Source organism: Dasypus novemcinctus, chromosome 14, assembly GCF_030445035.2.
Source record: "Dasypus novemcinctus isolate mDasNov1 chromosome 14, mDasNov1.1.hap2, whole genome shotgun sequence".
Classification (NCBI taxonomy): domain Eukaryota; kingdom Metazoa; phylum Chordata; class Mammalia; order Cingulata; family Dasypodidae; genus Dasypus; species Dasypus novemcinctus.
The window spans coordinates 40,119,651-40,145,185 of NC_080686.1; the positions used below are offsets into that span (position 1 = coordinate 40,119,651).

A 25,535-nucleotide genomic window follows, 5' to 3' on the forward strand; every position below is an offset into this window, starting at 1 on the left:
AATATTAATGAAGTCATTGGGTGCATAATAGACACCTTTGCCAATCCCTTAATTTTTCTTTCCACTATTCACAACTTTGCCAGATACGTATTTCTGGATAAAACCCCCTAGAGGTCTCCTGCAAATTCTTTTTCAATACAACCAGATCATTGCAGATAATTGTATTACACAGTGTATCGATCCAAAATCGTTGTGCACCGGAAACATCTGAAAAAACATGATTATAGCTTTCTGTTTATTGTTCGTACATCATATAAGCAGGCTTTTGTGTGAATCACCTGTAAGAAAGGCAAGGTGGAAACATCAGAGAAATTACCTCTTTACAAGAATCTATTGATCACTTTAAATCAAAGAAGTATGTTTGACATAAGATTACCTGCCAGTTTGAACATTAGGTACACTATGTTATAGCCTGGGGCAGTTGTAAGTCTGACAAAGGGATTGTAAATAAAGCATGCAGCTGCGAATGCCTCTGGCTTGGGATCAACTCAGGCTCAAGTCCAAGACATAGGTAAACTTAAAATCACTTGCCACTTTTTAACCAGCACATAATGAATTGAAGTAGACTCTTAGGAGAATTGTGACACATAAATCTCAGTCATTTCAAGGTGGCAAACTTCACAGAAAATTTACATCATCCGTAGTTGGCTAAGGGTCTGTTTTGTGGATGTGCCACAATTTGTCTCCGTAGTCTTAAAGTTAAGTCCTTTGGTCCAAGTATTTTCTTCAGAAAAGATACTTCCTGAAATAATCTTATATTTATAACTATTTGTTTGTGGTATTATTGCTCAAAGTCTTTTTTAAGTCAAAAACCATTTACCATTCAATTTCAATGTCTGAAAATTCCCCTCAAAACACATTTAAAAAGTTTTGGGATAGTTTACTTTCCCTTAAGAAATATAAATTGTGGAAGATGGAAAAGCACAAAAAATAAAATATTATATTTAAACTACTTATGCATCTATAGTAACAATGCTAAAAACATGTCACGATAAAAGCATTGATTTTTTTCATTTGATTACATTTTCTTATTGGTCAGGAACAGGGAAGGTTTTAGTGCCTTTCTATATTTTTTAACCTTGATGAAATTTTTTTTTTCAAAGCAAGCATGTTTTAAGTCCTTTATTGGATTTTTCCACACTTTTAACATGTGTTGAAATTATTAAACATTTAACTCATTTGTTCAGAGAGATTCTGATGTATCTGGAATTTAATAAAGATGAGCTCTCGGTGATGCATTCTTCCTTGTTAAATATTTAGCTGTTTGGGATAGTTCTGTGGTTTCCTGAGGCACAAATTTAAACTGTTAATATATAGCAGTTTTAAATTTTAAAAATGATAGATGCTGTAACTTATTCTGGGGAAAAACTGGTCATTTTAAACCCTTGCAAGAAAAAAGTAAGGATGTATGCACGTATTTATTGAACTATAAGCACTCAGTTGCTCAAAATCTATAAATAAGGACTGAGAATCAGATATTCCTAGATCTAATTTATCAGGGAGACATCATTTAACTTCAGAGATGAATGATAAATGCAGAATATTTATATGGAGTATCTTCTTTATGAGGTTGCCAGTAAAAGATACTTCTGATGTAAGACTGTAATATATTGGCTCCCAGCTTTATTGAACTTAATATAAACACCATTTTTTGGACGTTAAATGAGAATCATTAAAAAGGAAAAGTTCTTTTTATTAAAATTTTATTAAAATGGGCCTTTTCCACTGCTATTTCTATTGATTTGGTGGCCTTTAAGTATTTCTTCTTGCTTTTTACTTATGTTTTGGAAAGAAAAATTAAAATTGTTGATCTTGATAAAGTATAATTCTCTTTAATGCAGTAAATTAGATATCAGGTTTGATTTCAAAGTATCTTAAATATGGACTGTATGGTATAATGTGTATAAATATATATCCAAACATGATTTAAAAATAAAATGCTGGATCACATTCATCTTTGCTAATGTATATTTGAGACAATAGGAAAAAAAATAGATAAACACTTTTACAAAGGGGAAATAGTCAAACAAAATGCACAGATATATAACTCTAAGAATACAGTCAACAAAGAACAAAGGAAAAATGTCTTTGTCTTAAATCACTTATTTTTCTGAGAGCTTGAAGCATACTGCTTACATCTGTGCTGGTCTAATGAAAGACTGCCATCTATTGGATGACCTTGAAAAAGTGCTTAAATATAAATATACGTGAAAATAAATCAGTGGAGAACAATCATTTTGGCATAATTTATAAGTGTATCGGTCTTGTCCCTGTGAATATATATATGTATATATAGCTATATATTCACACACGACTAAGTCCTAAACTAAAGAAGTACCAATAATACAGGATATCAGCATTATTCTTTCACAATACACTTAGGAAACAAGAGAAGTCTCACAAATAAACTCAGCAAATTGTTTTCTGATTAAGACATCTAATTTTTGAATACAGATGTTTTCTAAACTTGAGATTACTGACCTACATCTTGTATTCTTTCATACATACATTTGTTTTTGTGGGCTTTAAATAAAAGAATCTGAGAATTGAATGTATGAGCTTGTATTTTGACAAGAAACTGTTTAAATCATCTTCCAAGTTGCATTGCATTAAATTTCAACCAAAAACAAAAGAAAAGAACACATATTAGCTTGGTTTTTTAAAAAGGCAATGTTCTTGTTTTATCTTTCAGCCCAAGAACTTGCCAGTCAAGATGAAAAACTTCTAATGGAATCCAGCTTGAAAGCTACTCAAGAGCAGCTAACTGAGCAAATAGCAGAAACAGTTCGCCAAGAACAGAACAGTAGAAAAACCCAGGCAGAGCTGAAGACAGTGACAGAAGGGATTATTGCTTCTGAAGAAGAAAAAAAATGATTACAAGTGAGTTGTTTTTTAGTATTTCAGAAAGTTTTACTTTATGTACTGAAATCAAGTCAGTCCTTTTGACTTTAGTTGCTAGATATTTAACTCTTCTGTCTTGCAAAAGGTTATGTGTAAATGTGCTAGCTTGTATAATAAATGTTTGGTTCAAAACTTGATGAACTTTAAACTTGGAACATTTCTTAACCGAAGTGGCACATATTGAAAATTGTTACAGTCCTAGTCCAGATTCTGAAAAATAATGTGGTGGTCAACTTTCTTGCTAACTACCAGAAAATGTTCAAGGTAGAATGCAAAGAGAAAGAATACACTGTGTTTCTGTTACACCTATGTGCCAATGGCATTCTCATCTTTCCCCTTTTGGAGTCCAAAGGTTACATATGGCTCTAGTTGTCTTTCTTTTTGTTAAAGTAACTGCTCTAAGCAAGATTCTAGTAAACTGAGAGAGACATTTGGAATAGAATTTTTGGTCATTCCATTGAGAGATTATGCAGAAAAGCAGTAGAAGAACAGTAGTGAAGTGAAAGAAAAGCTGTAAAGATCTATGCTAGTTTTGAAACAGTCATGAAAATGGTTATTAGTGTAACATCTTGTGTTTATTTTCTAAATAAATAAATACTAAATATTTATATAATGACCACATCTAATATAATGTTTTCAGGTTTCAAATAAACTTTGAAGGATTTGTGTTTTTTGAGTGTTCTCATAATTGTTTTATCCTCTCTGCTCTTTCCTGGATTTTCTTAGTCTGCTAAAAAATAATAATTATGAAATTGCACTATCCTAGAAGAATCTCTCTCTCCCTCTCTCTCTCTCCCTCTTCCCCCACTCTCTCCTCCTCTCCCCCCTTCTTCCTTTCCTCCCTCATTATATTTCTCTTTCTCTCTTTTGAGTATTTGTCAAAAATTACACCTTGCTCTCTGAACTTTGGTTAAATTGAGTAATCACAGCTAGGTAAAACACATACCTCGGAACGTATTCTCCCATCTCTTATATCTTTGAACACAGTCCCAAAGCCAAAACTAAAATGCACATTTGATATCAACTGATCCTTGGAAGCTAAATTGTAAACTTGTATTACTTACTGCACATATTGATATGTTTGCCAATATGATTTCAAAATATTACATATAATGAATGTTGAAATACTTTTTGATTATAGTTGATAAAGCTAATTAATTATATTAAAATAGGAATATGATTTATTTGATATTTGTTTGTGAGGAATTTGTTTTTCAGTTCAACATTTTAATGTTATAAGGCATTAAAAACAATTCTACAATATAGGATGACATTTTACATGCTTCTATTTAAAATAAAATACTCAAGCTCTGTTTGCCATTAATGTACCATTAGTTAGCAAATAGTAAAAGGTAAAAATCAGTACCAAGAACTAAAAGCATATTGGACAAAGTTTCTTTGGGAATGGCTGAAAGTAATGTACCAGTAGTATAAATATTATGCTCTTTAAATATAGCTAATTAATGTTAGGGGGATGATGTACTTAAGATATGTTTAGAGAACAAGAAACATATAAAAAACGATTGTTTACACTAACATAAAGCTAAGAATACTGATCGATTTTAACTTACTATTTTTAAAATAATGCCAAAAATAATTTTCTACAGTGAGACTTCTTTATAAAGGCAACTTATTCAACATGATCACAAAACAAGTATTTTTATATGAAACTACTATATAATGATTTGTTTTCAATTGTGAATTTTATAAGTAAATAAATTGGACAGTGATTCATTCAGTTAAAATACAGTGGATGCTTAAACTTAAGTTCTATATGCATGATCTATATTTTATCCATTTAATTTTCCAATACAGCTTGATAATGAAATTAAATAGAATTTTTTTCATAATGTGAAATTGTTGTCAAGGTATACTAATATTAAGGCAGAGTTAAGAGTGGTTAGATTTGTAAAAGCATTTTAAAAAACTGCTTGCAATGGTTCAGCAACTGGTTATTTTAGAAGTAATGCCATTACAAATATTATTATGACATGTCATTAGAAAATGATACCATTTAATTTTTTTACATGCAATGTCAGGTTATAAAGAGACTGAGAAATGATGGTGACCAAAGCAATAATGATTCTTAGGAGAAACAAGAAACAAGTTCACCTTTTCTTTAAAAAATAAACCTAAACATATTTTTACAAGCTATACCTACATGCTAGATGCACCAGTGCTGAAATGTTAAAAATAGACTATTGTTTAAGTGTGAAACAAAACCAAGGCCTTTTGACCTACTACACAAAAGTTAGGTTTATTTTTTTCCCACTCAGTCAACAGGTGGCATGAATTGATCAAATTAACCAAATTATTGAGTATTGGGCAGTGACAGATGCCCTGTTGTTTGCCTGTCAAAGGAAATGCAGCATCGGGTATCCTAAAGCATGAAAACATTGGTTAGTTCCCTTAACCAATCATCCCTGTATTTGGAAATGTCTTTGAGTTTCGACTAAGTGATACAGGGTGAAACGTATAAAGCATAAAGGTATGTATGGTCAAAGACTTGAGTAGAGTTTCTAGAGATGGAAATCACAGTAGAATTTTGCATCAGGAAGCAGAGGCGCTCACTAGTGCACAGGATTCTGGGACATTTTTCAAAATATGGGAAAGTCATTTCTAAAATCACGATTTTTTTTCTATTTTAGAAAAAGAGAAAGAATGGAAAACCTCAAACATATTTTGAAAATGTGTTGTAATAGGTCATAAAAATACTTAGAATTTATATTTAGAGGAATCTGTTACAATTTGGAATATTATTAGCATCCTACTTCTTTCTACCTTTCTAAGAGTGGAACTATTTCTAAGTGGTTTTTTGATAAACAATTATCTAAAATTTCTTCATTCACTGACTTTGGAATAATTATTCAGAACTTGCTAGGCTCCAATACCATCAAACTCTATTGCCAGGTTATTCATTTTTTTAACATGAAAAAGGTTTTAAAAAATGAAGCATGAAAAAATGATGGCAATCAAAGGGAAGAGTTTTTTAATATTAAAATGTGAACCTCAAATTAATAGTTCCACAAAGTTGAATTTTTAAAGAACAACTAGGATTTAGATTTTTATTTTTCCCCTCCTCTTTTTGAATGAAATGTAGAAAACACACACCATCCACTCAGTATAAGCCTGTTACACTTGAAAGATTTGTTCTGAATGTCCAGTGGGAACCTGGAAATCGTAATAATTTGTAGTATCGATTGAGTGAAGCTATGCAGCTGGGGCCTCCAGTGAATAGACAGGAATAGACATTTTATTGATTAACTTTTACAGTCATATTTTCAAGGCTCTGCTGCAACATAATTTTCACTTCCCAGCTTTGTGTTGCTGCATCATGAAACTTGGATTCTTCTCTCTTAACATTTACCCACTTGAGGAAAAAAGTATGGACATGTTTTGCCAGGGTTGTGTTCTGCAGAGATGCATAACTTTCTGGAAAATGAGGTCCCTCAGATACTATTCTATATCAACAATAGAAAGAAACTCTCTGGTTGTAACAGTTTTTGGAAATAACATTATGACAGCTATTTGGTAATTAAACTTCATATTTTCCTCTTTCTTTTCATGTTCAGAAATCTTAATTTTCCTATGTTAACCCCATGCATGCATCTAAGGAATTATTTTGTGATAGTTTTATTTTACCCATGTACCTTGCATTTTACTTAAGCTAAACCACAGAAGAAAAATAATTATAATAATCATCTATGATTTACTCTGGCATCAAGGCTATGTAATACTAAATCATTTTGGTCAATATCTTCAAAGTCTGAAAATATGAATATATATCTATTGGGCATATGCAATATTTCTATAATCTTGGGAAAGTTTAAAAAATTATGGTTGTAAAAATAGTTCATTTGCACAGGTGAACATACTGCAGCTGTCATGTATATAATCATATGTTTATTTACCTCAAGTTCCTTATTGCTTTGACTTTTTGGTCATTGGATCAAATTGCAGATTTTGTACTGTATACACAATGGAAAATATTTCATTATAATCTTAAGAGGTGGTGACAGATATTTTGACATCAGATTAGTTTTGAAAAATGGAATGAAAAGATTACATTAACTCACATCTCTGCATTTCTTCCATTTCATAATGTTGAATTATCTAACATTAGTATAAATGGAACCAAAATAAAATTTAGGAGCTATATAGCACTACTTAAGCCAAGAAGATATGAAGTATGATTACATTAGACCAAAAACTTAGCAACAGGTTTTAATTCTTATGTAAGAGAAGTCATAGTCCATGAAGTTTGTCTGATAGAGTTCATTTTAAGAATTATATTTTTCAAAATCATTGAAAAATTAATGTAGAATTTTGGTTCTAAAAGTACATATACAATTTTAAAATTACTCAAAGAATTTTAGACTTCAAATATAATTCCCTTTTTCATATAAAATGAAATACTGAGTGATCTGTCCCTTCTGATTAGTAATGTATGAAACTGATGACATTTTTCATGACATTGATTATTAAATTTCTTATGATATTGAATAGGTCTATGTAGTTTCTACAGATACAAAAAAATAGAGCTCTTGAGAATTTGCTTTGACTTTTCTTCCATAGCGCTTTAATTTATTCTGTAAAAAAATCTTACAAACCCTTTATGTGTTTAATATATAAAGAGAGAGAGAGAGAGAAAGTGCTTATTGAAATCCTACAGTTGTTGCAATTAATATGGCACATTAACATGCTTCAGAGTTTTTAGTTACTGGCAAATATGTAAATATCAATTCCTCCTTTAATGGAATAGGACTGTGTTTTCATACTGCAAAAGTTTTGAAGTACAATATCTAGGAGTGAATTATCACCTTCTTCACATTACCGTAATGAATAAAATAATACATAAAGATATAGGTTAATTTTATAACAAGTGAGTGACTCTTTAAATAGAAAACACTTACCTGTGTAATCAAGTATGTGTTTTAAACTTATTTCTTAAAATAAGGAACATAATTAGGACAGATCAAGTAATAAACATAAAATCCAAAAAATCTGAATTGAGATTGATTTCAACATAATCTTGTAGAGGAATCCCCTGCTATTGATCAATTTTAAAGCCCATGCACAGCACTTAGAAAGATAAAGTAAGCAAGGTCAGATAATCAAAGCATTTAAATAGTAAAAACAGCAACTGCCACTGTAGACTGCTAAAATAAATCCATAATACAAATTGCTTTAGCAAAAAGTGGATGAGCAGCTGATCTTCCTATTGAACTCTGATACTGTTCAGTGACCACACTGGGAAAAGGATTGGGGAAAAATGCCTTAAAGATCAATATTGAGTGAGATGTAGCAGGGATTCATTTTGAAAATAAAAGCATTACAGGTGTGAGAGAATAGACATGTCATCAAGTACAGATTGTTTAATTCAGTTAAAAAATGCAATCTATGCATGATATTGTCAAACAACATTCATTAGAATATTTTTTCACTATTTCAAGAAGTTGTCGAATGCGTTCAAAACAATTCTGGTATTTGGAAGTATAGAAAATAGAATTTGTACTAAAATAACAATACAGCTAATAACCAAAGTAAATTAATATCACTCCATAAATATATGCAAACTCATGTCACTAATATATATTTGGGATATCAAATAATCATGTGATGGTACTCTCTAGTACCATATCAGCAAATATGAAAATTAAATGCAAACAGGGAATGGAGAAAACACTTTGGAATTGTATGGATGTAGAAAATGCTTCCTGTGACTCCATTTTGCAACTTGTTGACATTTGAGGTGTTGTTTTTAATGAGTTCTACAGGTTAGATAAATTCTTGGGCTTCAGTGAAACTTAATGGGAGTTTTCAATATGTAGATCTAAGACCAGCAGAATTAACTTTAAGATATTTAACTACCTTTCTTATAAAATTTGAGTTTAACTTCTTCTACTTAATAAGAAATCTTCAGGTCAATAGTGAAATTTTGTACGATATCGAATATGATTTAGCATATGTACATGTAATTTTATTGTACTCTGGAACAAACTGATTCTTCAGTCAAAAAGGACAATGCAATTTAAGTCTTCTCAGGTTCCCAGATGTATCACCCCTACAGCATTATCTTTTCTTCAAGCTTTCAAATTCATTCACATGCTCATTACATGAATAGTATTGTGTCTTGAGGTAAGTACACCAATAGGATATTCTGCACATATTTTTTTTATGCCAGATATTTCTGGCAGAATAGTCTCTTGACAGAGTCTCTTATTAATTACAATGTGATATTTAGATCTTTGCAGTGCCGTCGATTGAGATATTTTAACTTTATTTACAAATAAATAAAATTAACCTCAATTAAATGACCTAAAAGACTGAGTTATTTTAATTTATTGTATTCTGATATAGAGAAGTAAGAAGTAATGTGGAGTAAGTTAACATTTAAGACATTGAAATGTGAAAATCAGACTGGAGCTTAAAAGTTGTATAGTTTAGGCTTAGTTTATTCATTTCCTTCTTACCATAATGAATAGTTATTTACAACTATTGTGGCCTCCATGTTTGCTGTATGAATTGCTGATGGCAGCAATTTTAATGGTAAAATTGTGGAACAATATTCATAGTTGTCAGAAAAAGGTCAGTCTATTTGCATTCATTAGGAACCTGGAGGACTGCTGTGTGTGTTTCCTTTGGGATGTTGTAGCTATTGATTCATATACAGCTGTAGGAAAAATTAATTAGGATTATATTTCACTTATTATTGCAGGCTGTGTATTAAGAAAGAAAAACACTTTTTTTTTCCTTTGTTAGAAAGTTGAATAGAAAAACCTAAATGGAATCATGGTTTCTCACATAACAAGTATTTTATCACATAAGTTTTCTTTTATAATCTGGTCAGAGATATTGCATTTGTAGAAATTTAATTAGCACTTTGAAATATTAGTGTTTTAGTTCACATCCTATAATAACAATAATGATAATTTAAATTAAGCAAAAGTGATATTTTCCCCTTGTTACTTGAAACTTTCCCTTCTCTAAGCAAAGTCACTGGGAATTTGTCTACTGTGAGTTCGTAGCTCCTGGGAAGCTTTTGTCAAAAAATCAGAAACAAAACAGGGACCCAGACCAGATGAATTCTCAAGTTGAAGACACAGATCACAGAAATGAGTGCTGGAAATAAAATGGATGAGAAAAACTCAAATTTTACATTTTCAGTCCAAAAAAACCTTATGTAATTAGGTGCTTCTGTGAACTTAACACTTCAAATGAGCTGGAACATGTTATATTAACAATATTCCAAGTTAGTTTGATAAGATTAGATTTCAGATTGTTTTAAAAATATATATTTCACATTTTTTGATGAACACCAACCATACTCTAAGTGGAAAAATATTGAGTGCAGTTCTCTACATTGTTTATATGTGACACATGTTTGAGATTAATCAAATTGTAGTCACTTCTAATTAATAGCAGAGAATAATTTCAAATGGGGCAGAGCCAGATGACAGAGGATAGCTTGTGTGTGATCAAGACATACTTTATGAATGGAAACATATGCCCATTGTGACATTTCTAACTTGAAATTTTAACTCCCTTATTGTCTTTTAGGTATGTAGCATTTTAAGTGAAACCCTTCACTTGGCCTTTGGTGGGCACTTAGACAATGAATCAACTTGTGGAGAAAACAAAACCAAACAAAACCAGAGAGGTCTTTTGATGCTACTATGAAATCTAAAACTAAAATATGCCCACCCATTAGTATTATAGGAAGTTCTTTGGTTTTAAGAAAGCATTTTATAAACATAAAGTGGCCAAGAGGAAAATGAAATTTAAAGGCATGCTTCCTCACTCCTTTTTATAGATTAAATGTTGTCTAAAAAGGTAATGCCGAGGATTAAGATATATGTCACTCCCTACTCCAAAACTTTTAACCTAGTTTCTCTGCTTTAACCATAAGATCTATTCCTCAGTATACTTAGAGGAATATAAATTGGGTGAACATTTTGTTCTTTGCTTCTCATCTTCAAATGCTTGGAGCTCTTTCAAAAGAAAGCAGATTTTACCTTGAGTAATATGGAAATTTGCCTTTTTAGAACTGATAGTAATATTTTCCACCTTGGCACATGTATTTTGTTACTAAAATTTCATGAGATTAATATACTGAAATTCTATTCAAACCCTCAGCTTTTGTGGTGAGTCTAGCTTTTCTAGTTTGTTTTCTGGACAATGCTGTATTAGATTAAAAGTGATATAACTAAGAATTTTATAAAATCATGGAATTCTAGGGCTAAAGTTTAGCAATGAGATATCTAAAGAATTGTATAAAATCACAAATGTCTAGAGTTGAAATATTGAATTACTTTCTTTACTAGAACAAAATGATCTTAACTTTATTTTTTAGGACAAATTATTGATCAAGTTATATATTGGTCAACAGTTTACTGAAAAACTAATGTTTTAAAGACACTGTTTATTTAGGCTGTGAGGGACACAATATACAACTGAGACATGTTTCTTCACCACTGTGTGCTCATAACCTAGTAGAGGGAAAATTCATGGAAACAGGTGTTCTCAAACCCAGGCAATGTGTGATATGTCCTTTAAGTGTAAAGAAAAATTATAGTAATATAGAAGCAAATAGTGAAGTGTCCCTTCCCCAATGGGGGGAATTATTGCTTAAAGAAGCAATAATTTGGAACTATATTTTAAAAATATGTAAATATTTGACAGAGTATTTTATATGGGCAAAAGAGTAAAGAGCAAAAATAATAATAATAATAATAATGAGAGTAGATTTTTTGTTTGGGTTTGTTTTGGCCTAGAAAATGATTAGTCATATTTTATAGAGAATATTTGTAAGTCTTGAAAGTTAGGTTGAAATCACATCGTAGGTGGTTTTCTATGCTAGTTTTAGGAATTTGTAACTGACTTAGAAGTAATAAGGAGATTATGAAGAGTTGTTAACAGCATATGATCACAGCCATTTTAGGGAAGAGTAATCTGACTCTCCTTGTCCTCCTCTTTTAAGATTTTACCTGTTTTATTCGTAATCATCCATAAAAATTGAATTCTTAGGTCAGCTCCTCCTTGTGTCTGCCTCATTCATTACAATATGAATTATGTTACCTTCTCAGTGCCTCCATTGTACTTGGTGCATACTCTATTATAGCACGCAACTCACCTTATTATGCATATTGGCTTGAAGGCCCATTTCCCCCACTGGATGGTTTAGTATTTCATTACTATCTTTTTGGACCATTGTAGGTACTGACATTATTTGTTAGAGGTTAGATTAGCAATGGGTGAAGAGAATGAATTTAGCTGTGTGCCTGGTCCAATGTATTAGCCATCACCTGTGAAACATGCTGAATTACTGGCCTGAACTTCGTAGCATCTTCTGAGAATATTCTACTCTGCTGGCAGAAGTGGGGCAGACTGAGTTTGCAGTGGGGCACATTTTTTTTGGAAAAGGATAGGAACTCTACTGGCAGAAATGGGAATGGCACACATTTTTAAAGCCCAGGATAATTGTGTCAAATCATGAGTCTTCACTATTTGGGAGAAAACAAATAAGTAGGGCTTTATTTTCTTGAAGTCAAAATAGAGCTGTGCTACCTTCATGCCTTACTAGCCTGCATCATTTTGCTCTTCTAAAAGTGTTTTCAGGAAAATTTGGCTTCATTCTCAAGTTATACAATTAAATAAATATTCATTGCATTGCATAGATTTATTTTCCGCTTAACAAATTGGTCAGGATTTCTGTTCTAATATCCTACCATGAATAGCAGTTTTTGAGAAACAAAAAGAAATCTCTGGCATCCTCCCTGTAGGAATGATTGGATTCATTTCTATTCAGGACTCCCCTGCTCTCTTGATATCCTGGATGCTTCATGCTAGATAAGATATCCACATTAGCCTTCTGTGGCACAAAGAAGACTCTTTGGGAGAACATTACTTTCTACAAGCAGCTTTTGCCTTTTTTCTTGATGAGCTCCAGAAGTCTAAAGCTGCCTTTAATTTCAACTGTATTCTTCCAGCCAAGCAAAGGAGCTGCAGTCTGGTAGTCCAAAGGAACTTCTGCTAGCATTTCACAAATGAGCACAAAAGGAACAAAAGGAAGGAATATAGGTGAAAACATAAAATTAGAATACCAACTCACATTTGTATTGCATTTTTACTGCATATATACATTTTGGAATTTTCAACTGTATTATTATCATACTGAAAATCAGTATGCATCAATGACAGGTTTGCAGAGGCACTGTACACTAGTTTGTTTTTTGTTTTACTAATAAAGAAATCAGAACGTGTAATTCTGCAAACTATTCCAGATTTAGTGGTAAATCCATGACTGGAACACAGGTTTTCTGTCTAATCTCAATAACCTTCTAATTAGGTGTCCTATTACATGAAATTCTCATTTTATAACAATGTCTTTACAGAAGCACTTTATATATCCACCAATATGGTTTAGTATGAGTTTTAGAGTTGAGGGTTCAACAGAGAAGCAAAAAGAATGTAAAGGGCAAAGCAATGCTTACCCTGAGGTACATATTCCAAATATGTTATTCTGTGCTGGAGGTTAAAGTAAATTTTTGCTCATGCAAGAAATGAATTTAGCTTAGGTAAAATGCAGTGTATTGTTTTCCTTCTTATAATTAATACTTGGCCTTGAGGAATCAAAATCGCTGAGTACTATGATAAAGCACTTGTTAACATAGATACATTTATCCAAAGAATTATATATTTTTTTCTGAAATGAAAATGTCTTCAACTAAATTGTACCCACAGTCAACTCTTTTCTCCCTCCTTTAAATATCAGACCATGTAAATTACACAGTAACACTCAGGCTGGGCTCTGCTGGGTCAGGAGAAAAGCTGTTTTGCACCAGAGAGGCTTTTAGAAGTAGAGGCTCAAATGTTTTTAGTTGGATGTAACTGCAGCAGGTAAACAGAGTACTTGACTACTTATATAAGATATTGACAAAGGATGAGCAAAACTCTTCTCTTTAATAGTAATACAGGAACTATCCTTAAAGGATTTTTACTGGATGATCTCTACATAATATGTATGGTTAACTCCATAAAAATTTACTGTTTGATGTATAAGAAGATTTTAAACTGATACATTGAAAAAAAATACTTGTTTCTTTAAAAGAAATAGAGGGAGCATTCAAATAGCAAGCAGCAACTATTTGAGTTTTTGTCTTCAGAACTGGATACAAAGTGTTCTGTATGCCAGCATCCTCTGGTAACTCCTGAAGGAAGATTCTTTTGGCGAAGTTCAACAGCACCTGGGTTATTTACTGGCACCAGCCCTCAAGAAAACAGAGGCTTTTTCTCCAAAGCCCAGCAGGATAATATTTGCAATATCATTAATATCCTTGGAGCAAAGGAAAATCTAGTTCTCTTAGGATTGTCTAGAGGTATTCCCTTTAAGCTTGCATGCAGTCTCATCAAATTTAGTATTTGCAAACTACTTTAGATATAGTTTTAATGTAACCCTCTAAGAAGAAAGAGATTGATTAATTTGCTGCTGACAAGAGTTCACATTCTTTTTGTTTTTCTCATAGGATGCATCTGCTTCCTATTCTGAACGTGGTTCTACTTACAATCTAATTGCCCTACCCTACACTGCTCTATTATTTTCTGAGTTGGAGGCTCCACTTTAGTCCAATCATCGAAGAGTGCAGGAAGAGATGGCTTGGAAAAGTGAAGGCTACAATATACATACTAGTCTCATTATATGTTTCAGTATAGCTGCTTCATATTTTGTAAGCATGCAGCTCTGTGCTTTAGGCTTGTCTTCACAATTTCCTGAGATGGGTCTGAATTATTGACTCCATATGAGGTGTAATATTTGTCATCTAATGATAAATGACTGAATTATTTAAGCACTCCCTTTCAAACTTATTTTGCTCCTTTCACTGGATCTTGAACTATAGAGTCAGATTATTTTGTCTAGATATAGAAAAATTTTGAAGAAACAAATCATTCAGGCATTGTTACATTTAACTGTTAAAATATTACTATGGATAGCAATTTAACTAGGATCTATGAAAAACTACAAGAAATGAGAGACCATTTGAAACAAATATTATGTATATATAAGTTATATTCAAATTTTGATTCTATCTCACTCTAATTTAGTGAGTCTGAGTTTTATTGTAATCTCATCCCATCTCCTAGAAATCCTCCAGAGTAGCAGTACTCATCCCAAGTTCAAGGACACTTACCATAGGAGTTAGACTGTTTGGGAGACTGAACTCTTGGAAGCTGCTGTATTTTTGAGCTGCCTATAAAGTCTTGAGTTTCTGTTTCTTCTCTCTAGGCATCAAGTCTTTAATTAGGAACTCATGAAATGACCTCTTTTGCTTAGCATAGGAAAAACCTTTCTGCAAAATTTAGTACCAGAGATGACTCCTACCTCAGAGTATAATCAGTAACCTAAGAATTATCCAGGGCCAAATTATTTCGGACCCATCGTGTCAACCACTCTCTTCTGAATATTGGTTACCTAGATTATATTTTTAGAATCACTGGAAATATACAGTTGTACCTACACAGAACATTTATTATAGCAAGTGTCTAGCCTAGCGCCGTGGATGGCGCGGCCCCAGGGAGGAACGTGCTGCTCTTCCAGCTTGAACTCGACTGCTTCTTTGCGGTTCTCTGTTCTGAACCTGAAAAGTTCTCCTGGGCCTCCCTGGTCTTAGCGTCTTTGTCCACACGCGGGCTTTGCCAGCTCAATTGCCCACGCGGAATATCTGCTCACATCTCAGGTAGCTATTCCCACATGGCATGGCTGATATGTCTGATTTTTCCACATACTTCAGTCACTCTGTTGCAAGACTGCCTGATTTTGTTTCATTTTTAGGTATCAGGTAATTTTCCCTCCCACCATCCCTCCCATCCTTCAATCTCAGCATGAACTATATTGGCAAAATACATTGGGCTTCCACTACAAAGAATTGACACTTAAAGTTTTCCAGTGAGTTATAATTTCATATTTCTTTCTTTGTATTTGGAGAATAAATTTAGAAAATATTAATATGGTCTGATGAATAAAGAATGTTCAAATTCTGAAAGATACAAAATGGAAAATTAGAAAGTTAAAATTCAAAATAATTTTTGGGAAAAAATCTAGGGGAAACACCTGGCAAGGAAAACTTTAAAAAAATATATATAATCATTATATAAATCCTATTATAAATCTAGTAATACTAGCTAATAGCTAATGTAATTTTAACACAGGTGAGTCTAGCATTTACCTGAAGATATCATGGATCCTGATAATTCTAAAAGATTTCAGTTCACACATGAATTGCTAAATATAAGTATATTCTGCTTGATTAGAGCAATGGTGGAAAATCTTACTGATATGGGTTTTTTAGTAATTAGAATTAGATATACTTTAAAAATAATTCATTCACATATTTTTCTACTCATAAATGATGCCCATATAAATATGTTGTGTCTGTTTGTCTGAATATGCTACTTAGAATGCATATGCTACCAAGTTGGTGACATCATCAGTAAAACCGAAGCATAATTAAAGACCAGAAGTATTTAAATTAACAACAGCTGGGCTATCTAAAATAATATTTCCATGGTCATGCAGTGGTCTTTTTTTTGTTTGTTTGTTTGCTTGTTTGTTTGTCTTGTGGGTTTTTTTGGTTTGTTTGTTTGTTTGTTTTTTTAGAGGTAGTAGGGATTGAACTCAGGATCTTGTATAATATATGGGAAGCAGCCACTCAAACCACTGAGCTACCCCCACTCGCTACATGTTTTCTTATATGGAGATTTGACTGTATTTCTTAAAAATCAGAGTAGTTACCATTCACTGGGAAATTCCGTTACTCTCACCATGTCTTTGCCCAGTAACTTTCAATTATATATAAAATATAATCATATAAAATTGTTTTATATACTTTTTAAAATTTACTCACTCATTGACTTAGTTTACCCAACAAATATTTTTTGACACTTGCTTTGGACCAGGCACTGTTTAAGAGCCTACAAGAATTTGGAAACCCAATACACAAAAACACAAAATCCTTTTCCTCGTGGAGCTATATCAACTGAGAGACAAACTCAAAATAAAATTATTTTCACTTTTAATGAGTTTTACAAGGGAAAAGCATGTTGTGCAATAAGAATGTATATAAAGGACCTGAACCACAGTGATAGAGTCTCCTTTAATTTCAAAAATTTCAATAATGGTTTGATTTGCAAGTGCAGAAAATGTCATGTGACTTCAGGAGATCGCTCTGACCATGGCTACACTGCAGTTTTGTTTAGGGGTTCAGGGATGTTATCATTCATTATCCCTTGCAAAAGTTTAGTTTTTTTTTTTTTAAAACATAATAATAACAGCTTGAAAATTATAAAAATGACTTTACAACCCCTGCCATTTTTCAGTAGAAAAAAATAAAATGTTTAGACTTAGTGTGTTGATCATGTTAAGAATTGCAAGTGGTCTCACAGTGAAAAACAAGAAATATCAAATAAAAGCTTGCAAATTTTTAGTTTCAATCATGGTCATATAGGTCATCTCCTGTTTTAAACAAATGGGACACATGAAGAGATGTATCACTCCAACAGAAAAAGTTATGCATAGTCTTCACAGACAATCATTGTAGAAAGGAAACAGTACCAAAATTTTATGTGACGAATATGCAGAGTATCATTTTATCAGTGTTTCTTTTGTAAATAACACAATGTGTTATTTACAACTAATTGTGTCTTTGCAGCTCATTTAAAGCTATTTTACAAATAGTGATATCTTCACAAAAACAGCTGCTTTAGAAATATTCATTGGAAGCAGATTCTGAAATGGAGAGTTCTGTGCTCTTGGGAGAGATAGGAAGGCAGGACTAGAGAGGAGAGGAGGCTTTGGGTAACTTGCAATCTGGTTGCCACCAAGACATCAGTTAATCCAAGGGAAATTCTGGAATTTCCCCAAAATTGACAAAGGAGACAAAGCTTTTATATCCCTGCGATAGACAGGCATTGGCTCTAAGGGGAAGAACCTTGGGCCCTTCCCAGTGAAGAGTCAGTTAGGAGATGCCAGCCACCAACAGCTATTTCCAGCAGATGGAGATGGGTGCTGGGCTGGGCCGAGGGGATCTGGTAGAGCACCACATTAACCAGGACAACCGTCTACCATTGTAAATCATATTTAGAGGAGATTCTCTCACTTCAGGTGCAAATAAATTACATATATTTGAATCTTTTTCTCTATCTTGAAACAGCATTTCTCATCTGCTTGGATCTCTACTATGAAACAATCTATCGTGATGCCTCTACCTTTAAACAATCTCACCTGTCAATAAGAAAACAACTCAGAACCTAGATTGGTGGAATAAAATGGGTGCTGAATGTAAACACTGATTTGATAAAGCTTAAAATTTTATAGCAGAAGGCAATTTCATTGAATACTTTCATGAGGATTATTACATTTGATAATCTATATATTGAACTCATTGTGATTTCCTTTTAGTAATGCAGATATTGAGACACAGAGAGATGAGATGATGTAATTAAGGACAATGGTAGAACCTGGAATTAAACAAAGTCTTTGGGTGTCTGGTCACTGTGGGCAGCAGTAATTCCTTTGATAGGTGATGTGAAAGCAGAAGCAGAAATAGTTTCATCAGAAGCCAAGCCTACAGTTCATATATATCATGTTTCAACTTGTTGAATGTAAATACATCTTAATTAATGCATACCCAGACTAAATGTCAATCGTACAATCTTAGACTACCAAGATTTTTAAAATACTTTAAATATTAACTAAAAACATGAAATTAAGTTCCACATTCAGATGGATTTGATTATGTTACTTTTTTTCAAACTCAAGAAATTCCCATAGGAAGTTAAGTCTAATTAACAGTACGTCTAAGAGTTGATATTTACCATAGAGTTCAAGGAGTCAACAAAAGCTGTGAGCATCTACCATGTGCTAAGGGCTGTTACGGGCACCAGAGAAATGGTAATGAATGGAAGTGTCAATTTAATCTCCTCCTGGGATTTGTATTTTAGTGAGGAAAAATAGAAATAGGAAACAAGTAATTACCTGAGATAGTGCTAAGTGTTTTGAAGAAAATAAAAATAAAAAGAGAACTAAATGGAATAATTTGGGGAACTGCTTTATTTTCTCTTTGAAAAACAAGTAGTTTGACTAGACCCAAATGAAGAGAAAGAGCTAGCCATTCAAAGATGTAGGGGAACAGTATTCCAAGCAGTGGAAACAAGTGCAAATTCTTGAGGTGGGGATGAGGATGGTGTTCTAGAAAAGTTTAACAGAATGGCTACAGCATTTTGAAGGAGGCAGGAGTGGTGGTAGAAATGGGGCCACGGAAGTGGACAGAGGACAAATGATGTAGAGCCTCGGGGGCCACAAAAGTAGGTTATTTTTATTCCAACTTCAGTGAGAACACAATGGATTTAAGCAGGAACTAAAATAACCTGATAACTGTATTTAAAATTCTTCTTGAGCTGCTTCTTGGAGAAGTTCAAAGTTTCTTTGGTATTCTCTTTATGTTAAAGCTAAACATTTTTGTCAAGGGTTACTTTGATTAACATTTATTTTCCCATAGACTGACCAAATTCATACAGAAGAAAATCAAAGTAATCATGGAAACTCACTCAAAGTTATCAAATCTATCATAACTCAAATTAGAAAAACTTCAGCGATTGTCATTATTATATGCAAACAAACTCTGGAGAAGATTTCCATATATTGCCCTATCATATATTTTTTGTATGTGGATTTTACAGGAGAATTTTTTGGTTTATTTCTGATCAATATTTAAACAGGCAAACACAGCTTATGAAAAAATAACATATGTACTGACTGTTAAAACATGCTAACAACTTTTAAATTTCACAATAAATATCATTTAATAAAAACAATACACAAGCTGCTACAAGATTTGAAAACTAAGGTAAATAGGTATTTGCTATTATTTTCTTTTACAGAATTCATCTATAAATCTTATATCACCAGATAATTCTATATATATATATCTTTTATTTTTTAATATCTATCATGTTCAATGACAGCAAATTCTGTAAACATAAGGTCTGTTAGTTCACTCAGTGTGAAGTACTCAGAAGATCTTAGGTGTTCAACTACTATTTGGTGAATAAATGAATGAATGGGTAAATAAAATGAAAGTGGGGCCTAAAGGAGTAATAATGGGAATTTCTTTTTTATCAGTGCTTCTCAAAATCACATACCATTTGTTATGGATTATATTGTGATTCCCAAAAATACACGTTCAAGTCCTAACCTCTAGTCATGTGATGTGAAATTATTTGTAAATTGGATTTTTGAAGATGTCATTGGTTATTATGAGTTCATGCTGCATTTGGATGGATCATAGTTCTATATGGTTAGTGTCCTTATTAGGAGAGAAAATTTGGATACAGACAAAGAGACAGAGGAAGAGTTGGCCATGTGATGAAAGTAGAGCCTGAGTTATACTAGGGATTATCAGTTACTTGTCTCTGTAATCTTACATACTTTAGTGGAAGCTTGGCCTTACCAACACCTTAATTTTGGACTTTAACCTCCAGATCTGTGAGACAATAAATTTCTGTTTTTTTAAGCCGTCCAATGTGTGGTACTTTTTTATGGCAACCCCAGCGAACTAAGGCAATTTTTGGTACACGGAAGTGGACTGCTGATGTAACAAATGCCTCAAAACATGGCAATGGCTGTGGAACTGGGTGATGGATAGAGGCTGGATGATGAAATGGAGGAAGAATGACTTCATGGGTGAAACCATCGATACAGATGTCTGGGTCAAAGGGACCTCCTCAGGCCAAGAGTGAGGGCCCAGTCCCACGTCTAGAGAAGATGAGGCTGCCACTCAGGGTTCAGACAGAGTGGGGCTACCATGCCAGTCTTTGGAGACGCTGGGGCTATCTCTCTAGCAGGGCTGAAGGATAAAACATAAAGCCATAGATCATTCAACTTTTTAAATCAACTGATTTTGATGAGACTTTGGACTTAGAGTAGTTACTGAAATGGCTTAGGCATTTGAGATGTTGGGATAGGGTGAATGTATTACATATGTGGGAAATGCATGACTTTTTGGGGTACATAGAGGGGACTATTATGGATTGGATTGTACTACCCAAAGATGCATATTCATATTGATGTGAATGTATATGTAAATAGGGTCTTTGAAGCTATTATTGTTGCTGTGTTCAAATTGTATTAGGGTGTGCCCTAGTCCAATATAACTGGTGTCTTCATAAAGAGGGGAAATCTGGACACAGACAGAGAGGAAAGAAAAGAGTTGGCCATGTGCTGAAAGCAGAGATTGAGTCATGCCAAGGATTGCCAGCAATCTACCACCAGAATTCCACAGACTTCAAAGGAAACATGACCCTGCCAACATTTTGATTTCATATTTTTAGTACCAAAGTCTGTGAGATATTCAATTGCTGTTGTTTAAATCCATCCAGTTTATGACAACTTGAGCAAACTATGACACCATTTGTTCCATAATTCTTGTATGCCAGGCTTTGAGCTGAGCTTGGAGAGACTGTGTATATGAATGTAATTTTATGCTAAAAAAAAATGAGCATCACTATTTTGTTTTAAACTTTATATCTTGGAATTGTTTTCATAACAGATCTCTGTTTCCACAATCTGCAGTGCAATTTGACCATAGCATTACTTTTCTAATCTGTTTATGCCTAGACATAATGCAGAGATTTCTCAATCCAGCACTTATCCACTATACTTGTCCTTATCCTTTTTGTTAATTTTGCTCCAATGCTTTTTCTTGCAACAAATTTTATGTAAGTTATAATCTTTACTTAAATAAAAATACCAACTACTATTCACTAGAGATTTGAATCTTGATATGATAAATCAATCCAAGTACACTCACTATAGGAGTCTAATTAAAAATGAATAGATTTCACAATATAATTGTTTCATATAAATTTGCATTCTTCTACCAAGCCTTTTCAAATTCTAAGTATTTGCATTCTTTTTGCATTCCTTATCGATATCTTAGAGGAATACTTTTCATATTGAGAAGTACTTCACTGGGTGAGGGGCCACCTCTGGCCTGTCTCGGGAGCTCAGAGGAGGGACGCCCAGTGCTCAGGTGAGGAACGCCAGGGGGCGCTCCTCGCAGGTGGGGTCTGGGCAGGTGGGATCCTGGCCCCGAAGGAGTTGGCATCGCCAAAAGCCACTGCACTGAGCGCGTGCTTGGTGCAGGGCACGGCTCTACTCCCCCACGCTGGTGCTCCTTGGTGTCCAGGAGCTGCTAGCTCCATTTTACGGATGGGGAACGGAGTCCAGTGCCCTGCTCCAGGTCACCAGCCTCCTGTGGCCGCAGCAAGCGGGCCTGGGACGCGCGCAGTCCCGCCCTTGACTGGTTGTGGAGTCAAGCCAGGCCAGGCCGTATGAGGCAGTAGAGGGGAAAGGCAGCAGTAATGTTCACTCTGGCGAGCAAATTGAAGCAGGATGATGGTATTAAGGGGTCCCGGACGGCAGCCACGGCTTCAGACTCCACTCCGAGGGTTTCTGTGAGGGACAAGCTACTTGTTAAAGAGGTTGCAGACCTTGCAGCTGATTTACCTTGTACATGTGAAGTGCATTTTCCTGATCCAAAAAAGCTTCATTGCTTTCAGCTAATGGTAACCCCAGATGATGAGGGTTACTACTGAAGCCGCTAGTAAGATAGGGAATCGATGGATGGATCTGGAACCCGGCTAGGAGGCCATGTCCATTTGGTACCCTGCCCCCGAGATGGCTGCTGGAAGACTCTCCTGAGAAATCCAATTAGGAATGACATTTCCTCCAGAAGCCAGGAGGAGCCCAGGATATTCTCCAGGGGCATTATTATTGGGCTCTCATGGGGGATTGATGGGTGGGGTAATCAGTCAAAACAGCAAAAATGGACCTCCTCCAGCGCCATTAGCAAAGGGACTGAATAGTCAGTGGTTTAAAGAACAAGCACAAAGCCTAGCTTGCTCTCTCTTGTGCTCTCCTGCCTTCACTGTGTCGTGGTACCTGTTCCTGCCCTCTGCTCTCACCGTTGTTCCCCTGTCATGACTACCATGCAAGTAAAACCTGGGTATTTATGATCTATAATGGAAAACTGTAGTCTGTAAATCAGCCCGCTTTATCACTTTTCAGCCCTTTCCTCTGTACCTGGGGCCCATGATATGTTATTTTCTCCCACTTCTCTTTTCTCCCTACTCTAACCAAATTACTGACCTAACTAGCCTGATGTGCCCTTGAAATTCACCTCTGCAGCATAGTCAAGAACCTAGACAAAATCCAGTTACACTACCAGGCTGGAGAATTTCAGTTTGAGACTGAAGTTCCTGATGCATACAACATGGTGCCTCCCAAACTAAGAAGCATGATTTGGCACCCCAACATCACAGAGATGAGGGAAATATGTCTATGTTTACTGAGAGAACTTTTGACGGCCCTGACTGGGCCCCTACGAGGTTGTTAAAGAATGTGGTTTGGAGATAAAACTCTATTTATTGACCATTTGAAATTTGATGATCCACTGAATATTGAAACTGTAGGACATTATTTGCAGGACAAGGGGGACTTCCGGAATAAAGTTGAAGATAAGCGTCACGCCAGATGATACAAGAAGCTTGCAGGACCATGGATCGTCTGTGATAGATGTGTCCCTCTAACTTAAAACAAGGTTAACCCTCCTTTCCCCAATCCCATGTCCCCTCAGTCCCCCTGGATTGTTCTACTCCATGGCCACACTGTTCCCAAGAAGAAATGCTGCCTGACTGCCTGTGTGTGGTGGAGATTTCAATGTATTACAGCCAGAAAATGTGTTTTGGGCTCTTGAGAATTGTCTGCTTACCTTGACATGTTTACTTTTTCAAAACTGTGCTGTATAGGCTGTTGATGACGTTCTTGAGAAGTTTTAATGAACTCCAAATTGAGGTTAGAGCTTGCTTACCCTTTTCCCAAACAAGTCGATTTCCCTCACAAGTGATGCTAATGAAGGGTTCAGTGTAACGATGATTTGCAATAAGCAACTCACTACAAATGGGGATCGATGCAATTTTTCTCAGTTTCTTCCTGAAATGTTGACCTTGCCTAGATACCTTACCAGAATGCTTAGAATCATTTACTGTATATCTCTCACTGAAATGTGTATTTTATTTAATATTTTTGAACAGACTTGTGATTTGTACAATTTAATGCTTTACATTTTTTTCTATTCTCATTTAGTTTGTATTTTGTATAGAGCAAACATAAAGATGCTTGATAAAGCAACTATTAAAAAGAAATACAAAGAAAATATGAAGACAAATTATTCATTCTGTCCAAATGCAACAAGAATATAGCTTCTAAAAATCAGAGCTCTTACTTTCAGGTCCAGCTGTGGCAAGAAAGTTTTGGAACCCATTTGAAGCTAGATATGCAAGGTAAACACAGGGAGCCCTTTCTCACATGCTGCACAGAAGAAGTTGGCTGGCAGCCCTGGCCAGCTGGGGAGCATGGCTAGTTGCTCCTGGTGGAGGGAGTGGAAACTGGTGGAAACCATAGGCCATGCCTGTGCGACTGTTTATCAAAGAGCCAGGCCCTTGCTGCCTCATTGTCCTGTGGAAAGGGAGAGAAACCTCGGGAATCCACCCTCTCGGTGCCTGATGCCACCTGAAGCCATGCCTGTGGCCTTCTCTTCTGGATTAGGTGCCCCTCAGGAGGCCCTGACTTGGCAGCAGGACAAAGCCTTCCTGAGCTGGCTAGTGCACTTCAGAGCCAACATGGAGGAGAGGCGGGTCTCTGGCCTGTAGGTATTTGGGCCTGTGAATGCACGCAGAATAAATGAATAAATGTTTGTATGGTTTAAAAAAAAAATCACACTGTTCACTCTGTTGAGGCAGAGAATGCATTTCCTTAGGTCAGTGGTGGGCAATCTTTCTTTTGTAAAGGGGTAAATAGTAAATATTGAAGGTTTTACAGACCAATATGTTCATTTTCATCTGCTGTCTTTCTTTTTCTCCACATGCGTGTTACAACAACTGACTAGGTCAGTTAAAGACATTGTGCTCTCTTTTATATTTTTCTCTTTTTCTCTGTTTTCAGTATAGACAATATTCAATATTGATGTATTTCCAAATTACTGATCCTGAATTCTACTTTGTCTTAGTGTTGAACCCATATGTTGGGATCTCAATTTCAATTATTTAATCTTCAATTCTAGAATTTCCCTTTGATTCTTTTAATACACTTTACATATTGAATGGAATTCTATATGTTTTTGTTTATTTTCTCTATCTTCTACATTTTTAATAGATCATAGTTATTTTTAATCCTTTCAGATAATTCCAGTACATACATATCTTATAATTTCTCTTAGTTTATGGTAAGTGGGCTTGTTTCTTATCATTTTTGTTAAATAGAAAAAATTATAATTGAGTTGTAATTTTTGATTGAATGCCACATATTTTGTATTAAAAATGCAGAGGCTCAAAATAATGTTACTCTTCTACAGAGAGAGGTTATCCTTTCCTCAACTAGGCAGATAGATGTAGGAACCTCACCAATTTAATCTAACCAGGGGTTATACTGATTCAAGACTGGACTTCAGTTTTTGGTATGGGCCCCTCTACCTTTGGTTTGCCATCTTTCCTAAGGCAAAGTTCTCCAGAAAGTTCAGATA

The 25,535-nt window shown here is 34.4% G+C and overlaps 1 long non-coding RNA gene and 1 pseudogene across 1 annotated transcript in view; both read left to right on the top strand.

Annotated features, from left to right (window-relative positions):
• The first annotated feature begins 2,692 nt into the window (after nucleotides 1-2,692).
• Nucleotides 2,693-25,535, top strand: part of LOC131273265 (uncharacterized) — a 90,074-nt gene continuing 67,231 nt past the window's right edge. Inside the window, exon 1 of the long non-coding RNA XR_009180425.1 lies at nucleotides 2,693-2,880. This is a non-coding gene — a long non-coding RNA (uncharacterized lncRNA). The remainder of the gene's footprint in view (nucleotides 2,881-25,535) is intronic.
• On the top strand, nucleotides 22,318-23,492 carry LOC101420821 (NEDD8-conjugating enzyme UBE2F-like; annotated as a pseudogene).